Source organism: Acartia tonsa, chromosome 1 (assembly GCF_053477335.1).
Source record: "Acartia tonsa isolate MP-2025a chromosome 1, ASM5347733v1, whole genome shotgun sequence".
In the NCBI taxonomy this organism is placed as follows: domain Eukaryota; kingdom Metazoa; phylum Arthropoda; class Copepoda; order Calanoida; family Acartiidae; genus Acartia; species Acartia tonsa.
In genome coordinates this window covers 30,462,469-30,476,468 of record NC_137260.1, presented here as the reverse complement: position 1 = coordinate 30,476,468, position 14,000 = coordinate 30,462,469, and the positions used below count along the sequence as shown (strand labels likewise).

General features: G+C 32.4%; 2 long non-coding RNA genes across 2 annotated transcripts; one reads left to right on the top strand and one right to left on the bottom strand.

Moving 5' to 3' along the window:
* Positions 1-2,090: 2,090 nt before the first annotated feature.
* Positions 2,091-7,636, top strand: LOC145317254 (uncharacterized). Its single transcript, XR_013878954.1, has 4 exons — positions 2,091-2,152; positions 2,559-2,621; positions 4,532-4,646; positions 6,899-7,636. It is a non-coding gene; the product is annotated as an uncharacterized LOC145317254 (long non-coding RNA).
* A 4,212-nt stretch (positions 7,637-11,848) lies between these two features.
* Positions 11,849-13,149, bottom strand: LOC145329173 (uncharacterized). The gene is made up of 2 exons (XR_013882786.1): positions 13,061-13,149; positions 11,849-12,305 (listed from the first exon to the last, which is right to left on the bottom strand). It is a non-coding gene; the product is annotated as an uncharacterized LOC145329173 (long non-coding RNA).
* Positions 13,150-14,000: the final 851 nt, after the last annotated feature.

Genomic DNA, 14,000 nt, shown 5'->3' with positions numbered 1-14,000 from the left:
TGTAATAAAATAATATATAATTAAAGGAAGCCTGCAAGAAATTCAGCGCTCTAACTGCTAAAAGACTGCCACAAGTAGACCCCATACACAAAATTTGAAGCCTCAAGCTTCAATAACAAAAAAGTTATGGACCTTCGAAAACGGCATTTTGTGTTACATGAAATTTTTGAAAGAAATTCAATGCTTCTAGGAAAATTTTCTAAAATTAACTACATGGCCGAGAAGCAAAATTAAAATCCCATCTTTGTCATATTTTTAGGTTGCCAGTAACCATACATATTTTGTTTAGCATTTTAATTAAAATTTTCACTGATAACTGAGAAAAAATTAACTATTTTTTACATCATTTTAATAGAGCCCACCACTTGGTAATTAAAATCCCTACATCCCCGATAGGTGGTGATGTGTAGCTGAAGCTGTAGTTTTTTTGACCAATAAAAATATGTCGACGAATAAAAACAAAAATAAAATTATTTTTTAAAAACTGCAGTGGTTAGTTGTTAATAAAAAGACTTATTTTATATTTAATTTCGTCGGCTTTAATATTATACAAAGAGTATTCTAAAAAAAACACGACAATATTTACAGAACAGCAATAAAGGTACTAAGAAAGAGAGGGAATGTCTGATTGAGCCAATAGGAGAATCGCATCGGTACATACATTTAATTTCATTGGTTGAAATTTTGTACATATCTTGTTACGAATGCATGTTTTTTTCATTTCATACATACATAAAAGTCAGCTGTAAACAGTATATTTTCTTAGTAGAAAGCTTTGCGGAATCAGAATTAATTGCCCAAAAATTTCGTTTTAATTTGAAAGCTTCGAAACGAGGTGGATTCTTTAAAAAAAGTTAGGCTGGCTACTCGCTGGTGAGGCAAAATTATTTTTGTGAAAAATCCTCCAATATCGAATAAAAAAATTTACAAAAATTAAATAAAATCTTAAAAGGGTTATTAACATATGATTCAGTTTAATTTTTGTAGATTTTTTAATGTGCTTTTGGATGATTTTTCACAAAAATAATTTTGCCTCACTATCGAGTAGAGAGTCTATAATTTTTTAAGAATCCACATCAGCTTGAGTCGAAAGTAAACAATACTTTTGTCTGCTAGAAATGTTCCTTCTTAGATTTGACGAAAAAAGGGTTCAGAATATGCTTCTATTCTTCTATTTCTATTAGAACAGCAGACAGGTTTCATATCAATATGGCGTCGTAGACATTACAGATATTTTCAACTTTTTAAAAATTGTGATAAAGTAGTTTTATTTGAAGTAAAAGATAAATAAGCTAAAAGTAATATTTCTAATCGAGTAGTATACTGTGAAGTTTATTTGGGTAGGGAAAGATAATGAACTGTAAAACTCATGCATTTATTGATACTTCTGAAATACTTTTAATTTAATGTAAACATAATCAGTGAATAATTATCGCCTATTGTCTTATCCCTTAAGATCCCTGGTTGAATGTTGGCTAAATTATTTTTACTTTTTAATCTCTCGTGTTCGGGATGACTATCAATCTATCTCATGTGACGTACATACATAATTTATGCCTACATGGGCCGTCCCTATAAAAATATTAGGTCATTCCCTAATACAATTAAAAATAATATAGAGATATTATTGGTTCTTTTATATTACTGTTTTATTGTGATTAATTGGCCATACGTTGGAATTTTAATTTGTTTCATTTAAAAATCGGCCAATATGTTGTTAAAAATTCTTAACATTATTACCTAATATCTTTCTCTAATTTTTAGAAAAGTTTTTTGAAATTTTTAAATTCATTTAGTAGAAATAAAGTATTCCTCTAATTTTGTTTCATATGATTATTAACTTAAAAGAGAAAAAAAGAAGAGGGGGGTGGGGGAGTGATACTGTTCAGTTATTTACCATTTGTGTACATAAAGTTACTCTAATAAAAAGGAACTGGTTGTATTCATTACGATAAAAGCTTAATAAAGAAAATTTGTTACTTTAAAGAAGGAAAATTTATATGGTTTTGGAGAATCGTTAAGAGACATTTAATCATTATACATGTTTTGAATTAACATGATATATTTTAATGCTTCACTAGTAATATTAAAATATTTCAGATTACAGAATGAAAACAATGAATGCTTTTTTCTTCAGCGAATGTATTTAGAGGTAGAGATTTTTACTAAACATCTTTTTAGTAACAAAGCTACTTTGTAGTTTATGTTTCTCAATTCGTCTGTGTGTGAAAGTGAAAAATGTGAATATCAGCTCCTTTTTAAGATAGACGTGAACATGTGTGAATATATGTGTGAGTTTTCAGTTCATAATTAATTACTTGGTCTTGCAGTCCATCAGTAATTCTTGGCCGTTCATTTTTTTTTTAATATTGAAAAAAATTATTTTTTCGAATGCTATCTTTTCTGATAGATGTCTGCTTTTCTTTGGACATCTATGATCAGCATTTACTCTGTATCTTTCTTGGTCTGTCAGTCATTTCTTAAAACTATTGTCATTTAGTTTATATTGAATAAAAAAAGATTATTTGAACTTCTTTTCAAGTATTTTTTTCATTTAGAGAGTCCAAGGCCCGGAAGGAAACTGGAAGCGCAGACAGGAAGAAAACAGAATGATTCTTAAGGTAATATTATAATGCATGTTTAAAAATGCCTCTTTCTTCCCCTCCATTCCTCCCCAACCCCCGCGATCAACAAATATGCCCCCCTCCAAGCAAATGTCGATCCTAATGTTCTTTCAAGCTCAAGAATGCATTATGACAGAGAAAAACTTAACCGAAACTGTTTGTTGTCACTTCACCACACCATAAGACAGAATACTGTTCAAAAATCATAAAATTGATAAAACAGATTAATTAAGATTAAGATTGTGCGCTTCGTATGTCCAATAACAAGTCCATTTCGAAAAGGTTAGGCATTAATTTTTTTTCTTCAAAACTGTAAGTCTGTCTATATACATATATCACTATTGTACCTGTGGCTGTGACGTAACACGAAGGTGATAGGTTTAAATCGCAACAAAACACCGCTTCATAACTAATGATGTTAAAAATGGTTCCTACAGCTGCTATGCCAGGTGCGCAACATAAATAGTTAGAGTATACCATGCTCAGTTACGATTTATAGACAAAGGTCGTGCAATCAAAGAGTTGGTTATTTAATGGGTTTTACCTTACTTAATACCCTGGCAAGCACGTTGCATTACCATGCGCAATTGAGTCCGTTCGATTGCAATTCAAACGCAGAGTATGTTCAAAAAGATTAAAATCTAAAAATGAAATAGCATAACACCCAGGCTAAACTCAAAACATAAGATAATGGAGAACCCAATCAGTTGAGTAGCTATGGAAATCTTAAGCTATAAACAAAATAACTTACTATCTTATATAATAGGATATCAAATGATGTTTAGGATAAGTTACAGTATCTTTGGGAGAGGGCGAGTGTGACACTACTAGGATCTAAAAGTCATAGGAACCTAAAAAAAGTTACAGAACTGTATAAAGTCCTGGCAGTATGTTAAAAGTGCCCCCCCCCCCCCCCCCCCTCCCACTTACAATATGTGCTTTGTACGCCACTTGGTGAAACCGCCACTGCCGTCAAACCCGATATTTAAAAGGAAAAAATTAGCTTGTTCCAACTGAATAAAAATTGTCTATTTTATAGAGACATAGCAAATAAAAAAACCTTAACTTCAGCGTTCTTATCCTGTTTTCAAATCTTGAATCACATAACTCTATGGTTACTTAGTATTTGTGAACTCTTACTTTTCCTCCTATGATTTTAGCAAAATTTACAATAAGATTTTGAGAGGATTAATATTTAAGGATGGCAATCCGTCAAAGAGAGGGGTAGGTTCCTGGTAAAACCCGTAAAAATGTGTGTTTTAAGGCTTAAAAATAGTAGTAGAACGATAATATTCACTAAATATGTGTATTTATTACCTATTGAAAAGAACTATAGACATAGACAAAAGTTTTTTAAAAAGTTAACATAATTTTTTATCGTTCTACTCCTGTTTTTAAAAGCAAAGCTTTTCTATAATTGGGGTCGGTCCGTACGTCCGAGGTCCGAGATAGATAGCTTTTATTCGTTAATTTAGGCCTATTATAACTGTCCTATTAATTTCAAACTTTGAATGATAATTCCTGTAGTAGTTAGGTACGATTTAGAAAGCGTAGCAACACTATAATCAATCCAGAATGTCTGTGTGTCCATTTAATTAAAACTAATGTTCTTAGTTTTTTCTATAATTCACTTCCGAGAATCAAACCAGATTTTAAAAGATATTATATATAATGATGTTAATCTTTGCTTTCAAAAAGGGGGAGTTGAATGAAAAAACTCAAGACGCTAATTTTAGCCTACCAATTAAGAATCCTAATCCGCTATAAAAACGGATTCCAGATTCGGATTCCAAAATTGGGCGGATTCCGGATCCCGGATTCGGATTGCCAACCCTAATCATTAAGCTTTTTACTTACATGTCACTGATTTCCCCACAATTGGTTTTCAAATTATTGTGTTGTTTTAGTAACAAGAAAAGAGGGTCCAGTATTCGGCCATGGATGTGCGATGTGACTCAATCAGCAGGCATAGTTGCCAAATTATCATGCCTTGCAGTTGCGTTGGTATTAGCATCTTCCGAGGTAAGTCATTTTTAATAGCACAGCTACCCCTAAAGAGGACTATGCACGAATTAGAACAAGTGATTCCAAGCACCTTCCAGCTATGAGTCTAAGTATTTTTCCGTCAATTTACTAGGTTTATGTTTAATATTTGGATTATTGACTAAAAATTAGGTTTCACCACGGTTTTATATAAAAAAACTTTGTCACTTTGAAATTAAAAACATTTTATGATAAAATCTCATTAAATGTTTTGTTGAGCTCAAACTGTTGTTTCATAAGCTTTGACACATAAGTATTAGGTATTTCGAGAGAAGAAATGTATATTTAAAAAATGGGTTTGTAACTTGTATTATTGTAAACAGTTTAATTAATGTACGTTTGCAATTTACAGCATTTGATGATTTTTGCTGTGTTATTTTATTTTGTCCTTTAAACTCAACAAAGCATTTGATGATATTGAACAAAAAATGCTTAACATTTAAAAAAATCATATAAAACTATGGTCGATAAACCAAATATTTGACATAAACCTAGTATATTCTCAAAAAAAATACCAAGGATCAATGCTGGAAGCTGTCTAGAATCATTAAATCTCGTTCGTGCATAGTCCTTTTTTGAGTTTGTGGCTGGACATAATAACAGTCTCGACTCATTCTGTTTGACAGACACAGATACACATATTACTGTTCATATATTTTTGAAAGCAAAGCTTTTCTATAATTAGGGTTGGTCGGTCCGTCCAGAACGGATAGCTTTTTCGTTAATTTAGGCATGTTAGAATTGTCCTATTGATTTCAAAGTTTGCATGGTGATTTCTGTAGTAGTTAGGTACGATTTAGAAAACGTAGCAACTCTATAATCATAACCAAAAGGTCTGTTGATTTTTTTACTTTTTTTTAACAACTTCTTTGTGATTTAGTTATCCAATTGCTCTTATTTTTGGGATACTGATTCCTGGGACGACATAGTACAATATTACAAGCGAAGCATTATCAAGTCCTAAAAATGTAAGGATGTCCATAAACATTATCCTGGCCCAAGCAGTTTTTCAACTTTACTTACAATTTAAAGGAGAGGGGGGGGGGGCGGATGTGCCACTTTTTGAAACAAAAAGTAAAACGCACATGATCTCAGCCCACAAAAGAGTTACAGCTATAAATTCAGCACAGCAGCTGCTTTTGTGGATAACAATATGGAACGACGAAAACCGCCGAAATTTTTTTTGCCTTTTTTCGCTAAATTAAACAGTTCTCAATCATCTGAGATAAACTTTTTTTTCTCATAAAAATTCTCTTATATATTCGCGTGACACTTGTAATATTTCATACATGTCTACAGTCAATAGGTATAAAAAAATGTAAAGTGTCAAGTGAAAATATGAGGGAAATAAGGAAAAAAAAGTTTATCTCAGATGATTGAAAATTGTCTATTATAGCGAGAAAAGGCAAAAAAAATCAGCGGGAGCGGCGGTTCCGCCGCCGTTTCTTCCCAGTTCTATATCAAGCAACTGCTATGCTGAATTTTAAAGCTGTAAATATTTTATGGGCGGATATCATGCGCGTTATACTTTTCGTTTCAAAAAGTGGCACATCCGCCCCCCCCCCCCCCCCCATCTTTTATATTCTGATTATCCGTTTGTCCTACCATTTCAGAGCTTCGCTTTTATGGATAAAGTCATTCTTGTTTTTAATTAAAATGCCAACAGATTTGCTTTATTTGGTAGAAACTAGTAGTATAAATAAGGGGGGAGGCGAATGTGCCACTTTTTGAAACCAAAAGTAAACGTGCATGATCTCAGCCCATAAAAGAGTTATAACTCTAAAATTCGGCACAGCAGTTGCTTTTTTGGAGAACAATATGGAACTGTGAAGAAACGGAAGCGGACCCGCCGCAAACCGCCGAATTTTTTTTTGCCTTTTTTCGCCGAATTTATTTTAATTGTCTATTATGACGAGAAAAGGCAAAAGAATTCGGCGGGAGCGGCGGTTTCGCCGCCGTTTCTTCACAGTTCCATATTATTCAAATCAAAAGCAACTGCTGTGCAGAATTTTAGAGCTGTAGCTCTTTTATGGGCTGAGATCATGCACGTTTTACTTTTGGTTTCAAAAAGTGGCACATCCGCCTCCCCCCTTTTAATCTACAAAAGGGGTAATTTTGTTTACTATGATTAGAGGAATAAGTCAATTAATCGTCCATTGTCTTATTTCCTTAGATCCAAGATTAATTATGTATCACTATCCAACGATTACTTCAATGAATTAATATTTTAGGTTGTAGTGAAGAAATGGCTGGTTAAAGTGGACCAAGAATGTCGATGATGAGAGACCCAAATCAAACAAGGGCATAAGTTTTAAGCCCAGAAAAAAAAACAATCTATTTTATTTTTGCTTCGAAACTGATGAATATCCGGTGGATTAGAACCGGTTCTCACCAATACTGAAAAATCATGTACAGCATCGTATTATCCTATCCAGTTTTCTACGAATATAAAAATGTACAATCATAAGATTAAAAACTAATTTTTTTACATCCGCGGAAAGCTTTTTTAATACGATGCAATACCTTTTTATATACCTACTTATGTTTCTTATATTAACCACAGATAAATATTTAAGCAAAATGATTAATTCAGTGGCGTGCACATACATTCACAAGGGGGGTTTGAACCAAAAGGGAATGAAAAATGGTAAGGCAGGTTTTCCTGATTCTTATTTTAAGGGGGTTGTTGACATCCCTCTTCATCCCCTAATGCACACCACTGGATTAGTTTATCATTAGTATTGTTATCAAAGTTTAATTCAAATCACGCATGTAACTAATTAATTTAAGAAGACTTCCTATAAAATACTTTCAAAGTATTTTCCACAACTATAACTGTTGAAATACTATAATTTTTTGTCGTGATTTTTATTGCATAATTAAGATTTTGTTTAAATGTTTAGTTTCAACTTTTATTACCTAATGTATAATATTAATTAAAAACTAAAATATAGTTTAGTACCTACGCATTTTGCAATTTTTGATATCATTTATTATAAGCAAAGCTTTTTTTATAATTTGAATTGGTCCATCCGTCAGTACATCTTCCGTACATAATGAACAGTTACCTCCTGTAAATTTAAACAGGTTAGAATTGTCCTATTGATTCCAAACTTTGCATGGTGGTTCCTGTAGTAATTAGATACGATTTAGAAAGCGTAGCAACTCTGTAATCATTACTAGAATGTCCGTAAGACCATTTTAAACATGTTACTTTTAACTTTTTTAACAACAAAGGGGGGGGGGGGGGGTAAAATGTGGTGCCAGCCACGATATACCAGCAATTTTATTTTGGGTGCTACTTCCTTAGTTTCAGAAATGACGGGGTAAAATCTTTTTGGTTGTGTCAATCATTTGAGACCATGTTAATTTTTTTTAAAATTTCCCCTTACAAATTCTCGTTTATTAAAGTATATCTTAAATTCAGTGCTTCTTCTGTGCTTTTTAAGATATTGAAACAAAATCTTTTTAGGTCGGTCAGTTTAATATTTTTGAATAAAAAACCGCGATGGTACCACCGCTCCCGCCGTTTTCTGCCGCCTAAAAAAAAAGTTGCAGGTATTGCATTTCTCACAGAATTAGGCAATTTGGAATCATTTCAGACCATGTTATTTTTTATTCTATTTTTCCTCTTACAAGCAACCCTGCGGGGACTTTCAAATTCTTGTTAATCAAGGTATATCTTAAATTCAGTGCTTCTCCTATGCTTTTAAGGATATTGAAACGGTACCGCCGCCGTTTTTAGAAAGATATCAAAACTTGCGGTAATTAGTGATACAACTAAAAAGATTTTACCCAATTATCTGTAAAACTAAGGGAGTTGCACCCAAAATAAAATTGCTGGTATGTCATGGCATAAGTCACCACATTTTACCCCCCCCCCCCCCCTCCCTTTTCTATGTGATAAAATTATCCAATTGATCTGATTTTGGAATACTGATTCCTTGGAAAACAAAGTACAATGTTATAATTGAACCATCTCTATAATAAATTACTAAAAAAGTAAGTACCTATGTCCTTAAATTATATCCTGTATCAAAGCAGTTTATTAACAAATTTACATACAATTTTTTTAGACTTATACATTTATATTCTGATTTTCAGTTCTGACACTAGACAAGTGTTAATGTGCGTTTGTCCTACCGTTTCAGTGCTTTGCTTTTATGGTTGTTGTCATCCATAAGAATGGCGCTACTCTTTTAACTAATGTTTTCGGATATGCATATGATATTTAACTTGGACAATTTAATATTTTTTCAATTAATATAGCTCTTAGTTCTGTCTTACAAAAAGCTCTGATCAAATATACATTAATTTAAAGTAGTAAGATTATTTGTCTGATGCTCAAGGTATCGGAAGACTTTTTGTCTTAATTTGATGTACTTGTCAGTGAAGCTTCTAAAAGGTTTTGGGATGGCTTTAGTCTATTTTCCCAACCTAACCCATCATCCCTAGAGGCTATGTGCGTAGCTGCTGGTAACCAAATACTTCAAAAAGGTTTTGTTGCCTTTTCTGAGGAGTTTTAGATAATAAATAGCCAGTTGGTCTAGAATACTCAGCTTCATAATTGGTAGCTGAATGTTAAAAGGGGTAGTTGCACAAAGTGCATTTAAACTTGAATTTAGTGAATTTTTTTTTTCTGTTCAATAGTTTAAACTACATCTATAGAACATAAATTTGAAAGAATTTAAATTTTCTACCAGGTAGATTTAAAAATATCAACTTAGACTTGAAAATCATATTTTTGGTATATATTCAACATAAACATCTGCCCTGTTACCCCAAAAACAGCATGAATTATTTTGTTGGGGGGGAGGAGTTCTGGCACATTTGCGTAAACCTGGTATATAGGCTTTATCTTTGGACTGAGATGATAGGTTATTAAAGATAAAATCATTCTTATATGATGAATTTTCCAAAGTTTTAAGATTTTTTGGATAGGCCTCCAGGTGGCCTCTGTACAGGTAAAACTGAAAAAAAAAGAGTTAGAGATCAACTTATGAAACAAAATATGCATGTTTTTTCTTCAAATATGTGAATAAAATTCAAAAAGATGCATATTTTGTGTTATAAGTTGACCTCTAACTCTTAAAAAAAAAAATTTTTTTTGTCTTTACCTGTCCAGAGACCACCTGGAGGTCTGGAGCTCCGGGACCTGGAGGCCTATCCAAAAAATCTTAAAACTTGGGAAAATTCATCATATAAGAATGATTTTATCCCTAATAACCTATCCTCTCAGTCCAAAGATAAAGCCTATACTCCCTGTTTACGCAAATGTGTCAGAACTCCCTTGATTGCTATTTATTGTAATAAAAATAATATTTTACATAATATGCTTGTTAGGTACTTTTGTTAGAAATCAGTTTTCTGAAATGCACATCATGCAACTATCTCTTTAATTGTAGTCGTAGCACCTTACTTGACTTTTTTGTGCAGTATCCAGTATAGCAAGCTACTATCAGATTGTTAATGAGAAGCGAGGTTACTCTTAAATTAAAAATGTCGGAAAGGGCAGCTTAACAGACATGCAAATTTAAACACATCCATGTAATAGTTAGTTTTTCTAAAAAAAAAGGGAATTACCGTGGAAGTAATCATCTTTTACTAACATTCTTATGACGGATTTCATGATTTTATTGGTAGAGTAGTAACTTGTGATATCAGGTAAGCGTTAAGTGCAAATATAAGATGAACTTTAAGTTTGTCTTAAATAATTATAAAATTTTGTCTAAATTGGTCGACAAAACGCAAAAAAAATGTCAAAAGAAAACCCTGCTAAAAGCAGTCCGAACATCATGAATGTTTTATAGTTAATTATGCTCCAAAATAATTGCAATGTTGACCCTTAACTGTTCACTATTTGTAAGGTTTCTTTGCTTGGTTACACCTCACAATTTTATATCCTTCTTCAGGAATTTTCCCCTCTATAGGACATAAACAACCCGGCATTTTAACAGACGGAAATAAAGTTAGGTATTAACAAGGATCACAACATCAATAAGTAGCGAAGCACAAACAAATCATGAATAAGAAATTGGAAAAGGAGATTTTAAAAACATTTGTTGAAATCAATCATAGATATTTGATGAAAAATTATGAAACCTCCTTTAAGTAATTTATATTTTGTATCATGACCGACAGACTGACTGTTAAAAGTGAATTACTTTTGGGATGCTCTGAATAACGTGGTATGATTATAAAAAAATTAAACATTAGACTTGAAACACCGGGAAATGCCTAATATTTAAAAATAACCAAAAACCTTCTAAAAGTTTCGACTACAAACATAAAAACCCCTTAGAACGGCCGGAAATGTATTCTTGACAACCTTATCTAAAAAAATTTGAAAATCAGATCACAAACACCACACTTAGAAATGGGGGGGGGGGGGGAATTGTAAAAAAAATAAAAATAGCCGAAAACCAGGCCGACCGCCATTGTTTTTTTATGGTTTATTATGCTCATTGATAATGGGAATGTTGACAACCTACTAATTATAGAGAAGCTTCGCTACTAAAAAGTAATGTGAAAGGGGTCTATGCACGAATGAGATCAAGTGATTATCGGCAAATTCCGGAAACAGTGATGTAAGCATCTTTAATTTCAATTCAATCAAGGTTTGAGTAATATCATTTCCTTAAAGTTAAGCTTTTTGGTCCATCAAACAATTTAAGTACCCAGTTTAAATGTATACAAGTCTAGTAAAAATATCCTATTATACATCATTTATCATGCTAAAAAAAAAGAATTATCCCTGTTGCTAAGTTAATGATTAATATTAAAAGAGTGCATTGTAAGCATTTCAACTCGTTACCCAAATATTTAAAAAAGACTTCCCTTGACCAGTCCAGTGGTTAGAGGTCCTTCGCTATACACAGACAAGACATCCTGGTACTTTTATATAAGGGACTTATGAAAGGGGAATGAATGAAGTAGACCCTCCACTTTGATTTTAGTTTGAAATCAAAATTAAAATTTCTTTATTGGTATCTTTTTTTCAATTGGCTATCTCCTGGGAGTTGCATTATACACAAAAATAGTTATTAACATTTTCGGGACCTATAAGAAGCTAATTGCAAAAAAGAACTACTCAATTCAGCAGTTAGCAAAATTCTTAGGTACACACAGACAAACATTGCTTTACTTTTTTTTAATGATGGCACAAGTAAAAGTATATTTAATAAGTTTTTAACTTTATTTTATTAGCTTTCGGGAAAAATCAAAAATACATTTTCATAATGGCAATACATATATTGATACAATATTAAAAAACAGAGGCATCATAAAAATCTAACTAACCAGGACACTTTAAGATTAATTTATGTGTTAACAAATTATGATCATTTTAATTAGTTTTCAGTCAAAATAATAAAATAAACAAACAAGTTTTCTTAAAAAAACACCAACAAGATTTATAAACAGATTTAACTTTCTCATTTATTATCTTTTATTTATCATTTCTTAATGACAGCAAAATGTCACAGTATTGCAGAAACATTCATTGAACAAAAATATCGCTTATCAGCTTATTATCACTTCAGATTATTTATCACTTCAAATGTATTCAAATAATTTGTTTTTTGTTTTTAGCACTGTCCAAGAGATAAAGTTGTCTGCAATCTGCATTCAAAAATTAATCTGAAAATTAAAATAATTATAAATTTTTCGTAAATTAAGAATATAAATCAAATAACAATTACGTCCAACCAGCAGTACTGATTGGGACGGTAGGAAGTGCTATAATAAAGAAAGAGTGACAGCTAAAATCTAGCAGAATAAAGTAACAGAATGTTTGTCTGTCTTTCTGTTTGTACCGAAGGATCTCGCTAACTGCTAAACCTACATGGTTCTCCTTTCAGGGTAGCTTCTCATAGGTCCTGGGAAGGTTTATAACTATATTGGGGTAGGGTAACACTACCCTACAAAGAGAAATCGCTCCAAGAAAAAATTCCCCCCACCAAAAAAAATAAAGGCTAAAGTCCCTTTCGTGGTAAAGCCCCTTAAGGGGCGATTCTTCGTGTTTTCACAGTAGCTTTATCCTATTTCTAGCCACTGCGGGCCAATTGCCTAACCCTGCAGGGCAATCATCTAACCCAATATAACCTAATCTAACCATAAATAACCAATTAAAAACCATTTTAAAAATACAACAAATCGCCCCTTAAGGGGTGTTGCCACGAGTGACTATACCCATATAGGGAATGCCTTGGCCCAAAACAGTAGCACTCATTCCCGTGAACTGTTAGGACTTCCAGGTTGAGCAATAAAAGGTGTGAGGTGAGAATTTGATTAAATAAGAGACAACACCCGGCCTCCAACCCATCTCCCCCCCCCCCCCAAAGAAAAATGAAGTAATTAGAACATCTTTTTTGATTATAACTTTATTCAATTACCTTATATGATAATGTGTATGCTGTTAACTAATACTGATGGCTGTGTTACTGATTTTATAAATCAAATAAAATTTATGTCATTATTCCTGAAACAAAAATAGTTGTAATTCATTGTGATACGACTAAATATTATGAATCCTTATACTAAAGTAACAGGATGTCTCTTTGTGTGTTTGTTTGTACCGAAGGATCTCGCTAACCGCTGAACCGATTGGGTTCTCCTTAACAGGGTAGCTTCTCATAGCTTCCGGGAAGGTTTAAAACTATTATGGGGGAGGGTACCACCACCCTCCCAAGAGAAATAAAAAAAATCTAAATTGTTTTTACGTTTCTTGATTTAACAAAGAGATTCCAACGCAACATAAACGTCAACCTAACACAGACATATTTTAAATATAAATAAAAACATTTAAAGTGCCACTAGAGGACTCTAGGGGCTTAGCCGCTAGTAAATGTATATAGAGGTTCCACTATGTTTTTTTTTTTTTTTGGGGGGGGGGTCTTGGGCAAGGATAAAAATGGAATGCATTTTTTTCTGTTTTATCAGGCAATAACCTAAAATTAAAGTAATTGTAAACTTTTACAACTTTTGAATATTAAAAATCTTATGTAATAAAATTATCCAACACTCGAGAATGCATGCCACAATAAGTAGATAGCAAACACACAAAAAAAAACATTTTTGTTGTAACCAATTAACAACTGAATGAATTTTTAAAAAATTTTTTAGCTTTTTGTGATTTTTAGGGGCAACAATTTACGGCAAAAATACCATGTCAATTATTTTAGAATTATAGATTTACTTTGCTTACAAAAAAATTTAATTAATTCCCGACAACCAATTAAAGAAAGTAGCAGCTGACTAATGTTTACATTTGGTTGCAGAAATCGTCCGCCAGAGTTTCATGTCAACTAATTTTGGTCATTTTCTTTCAACTAC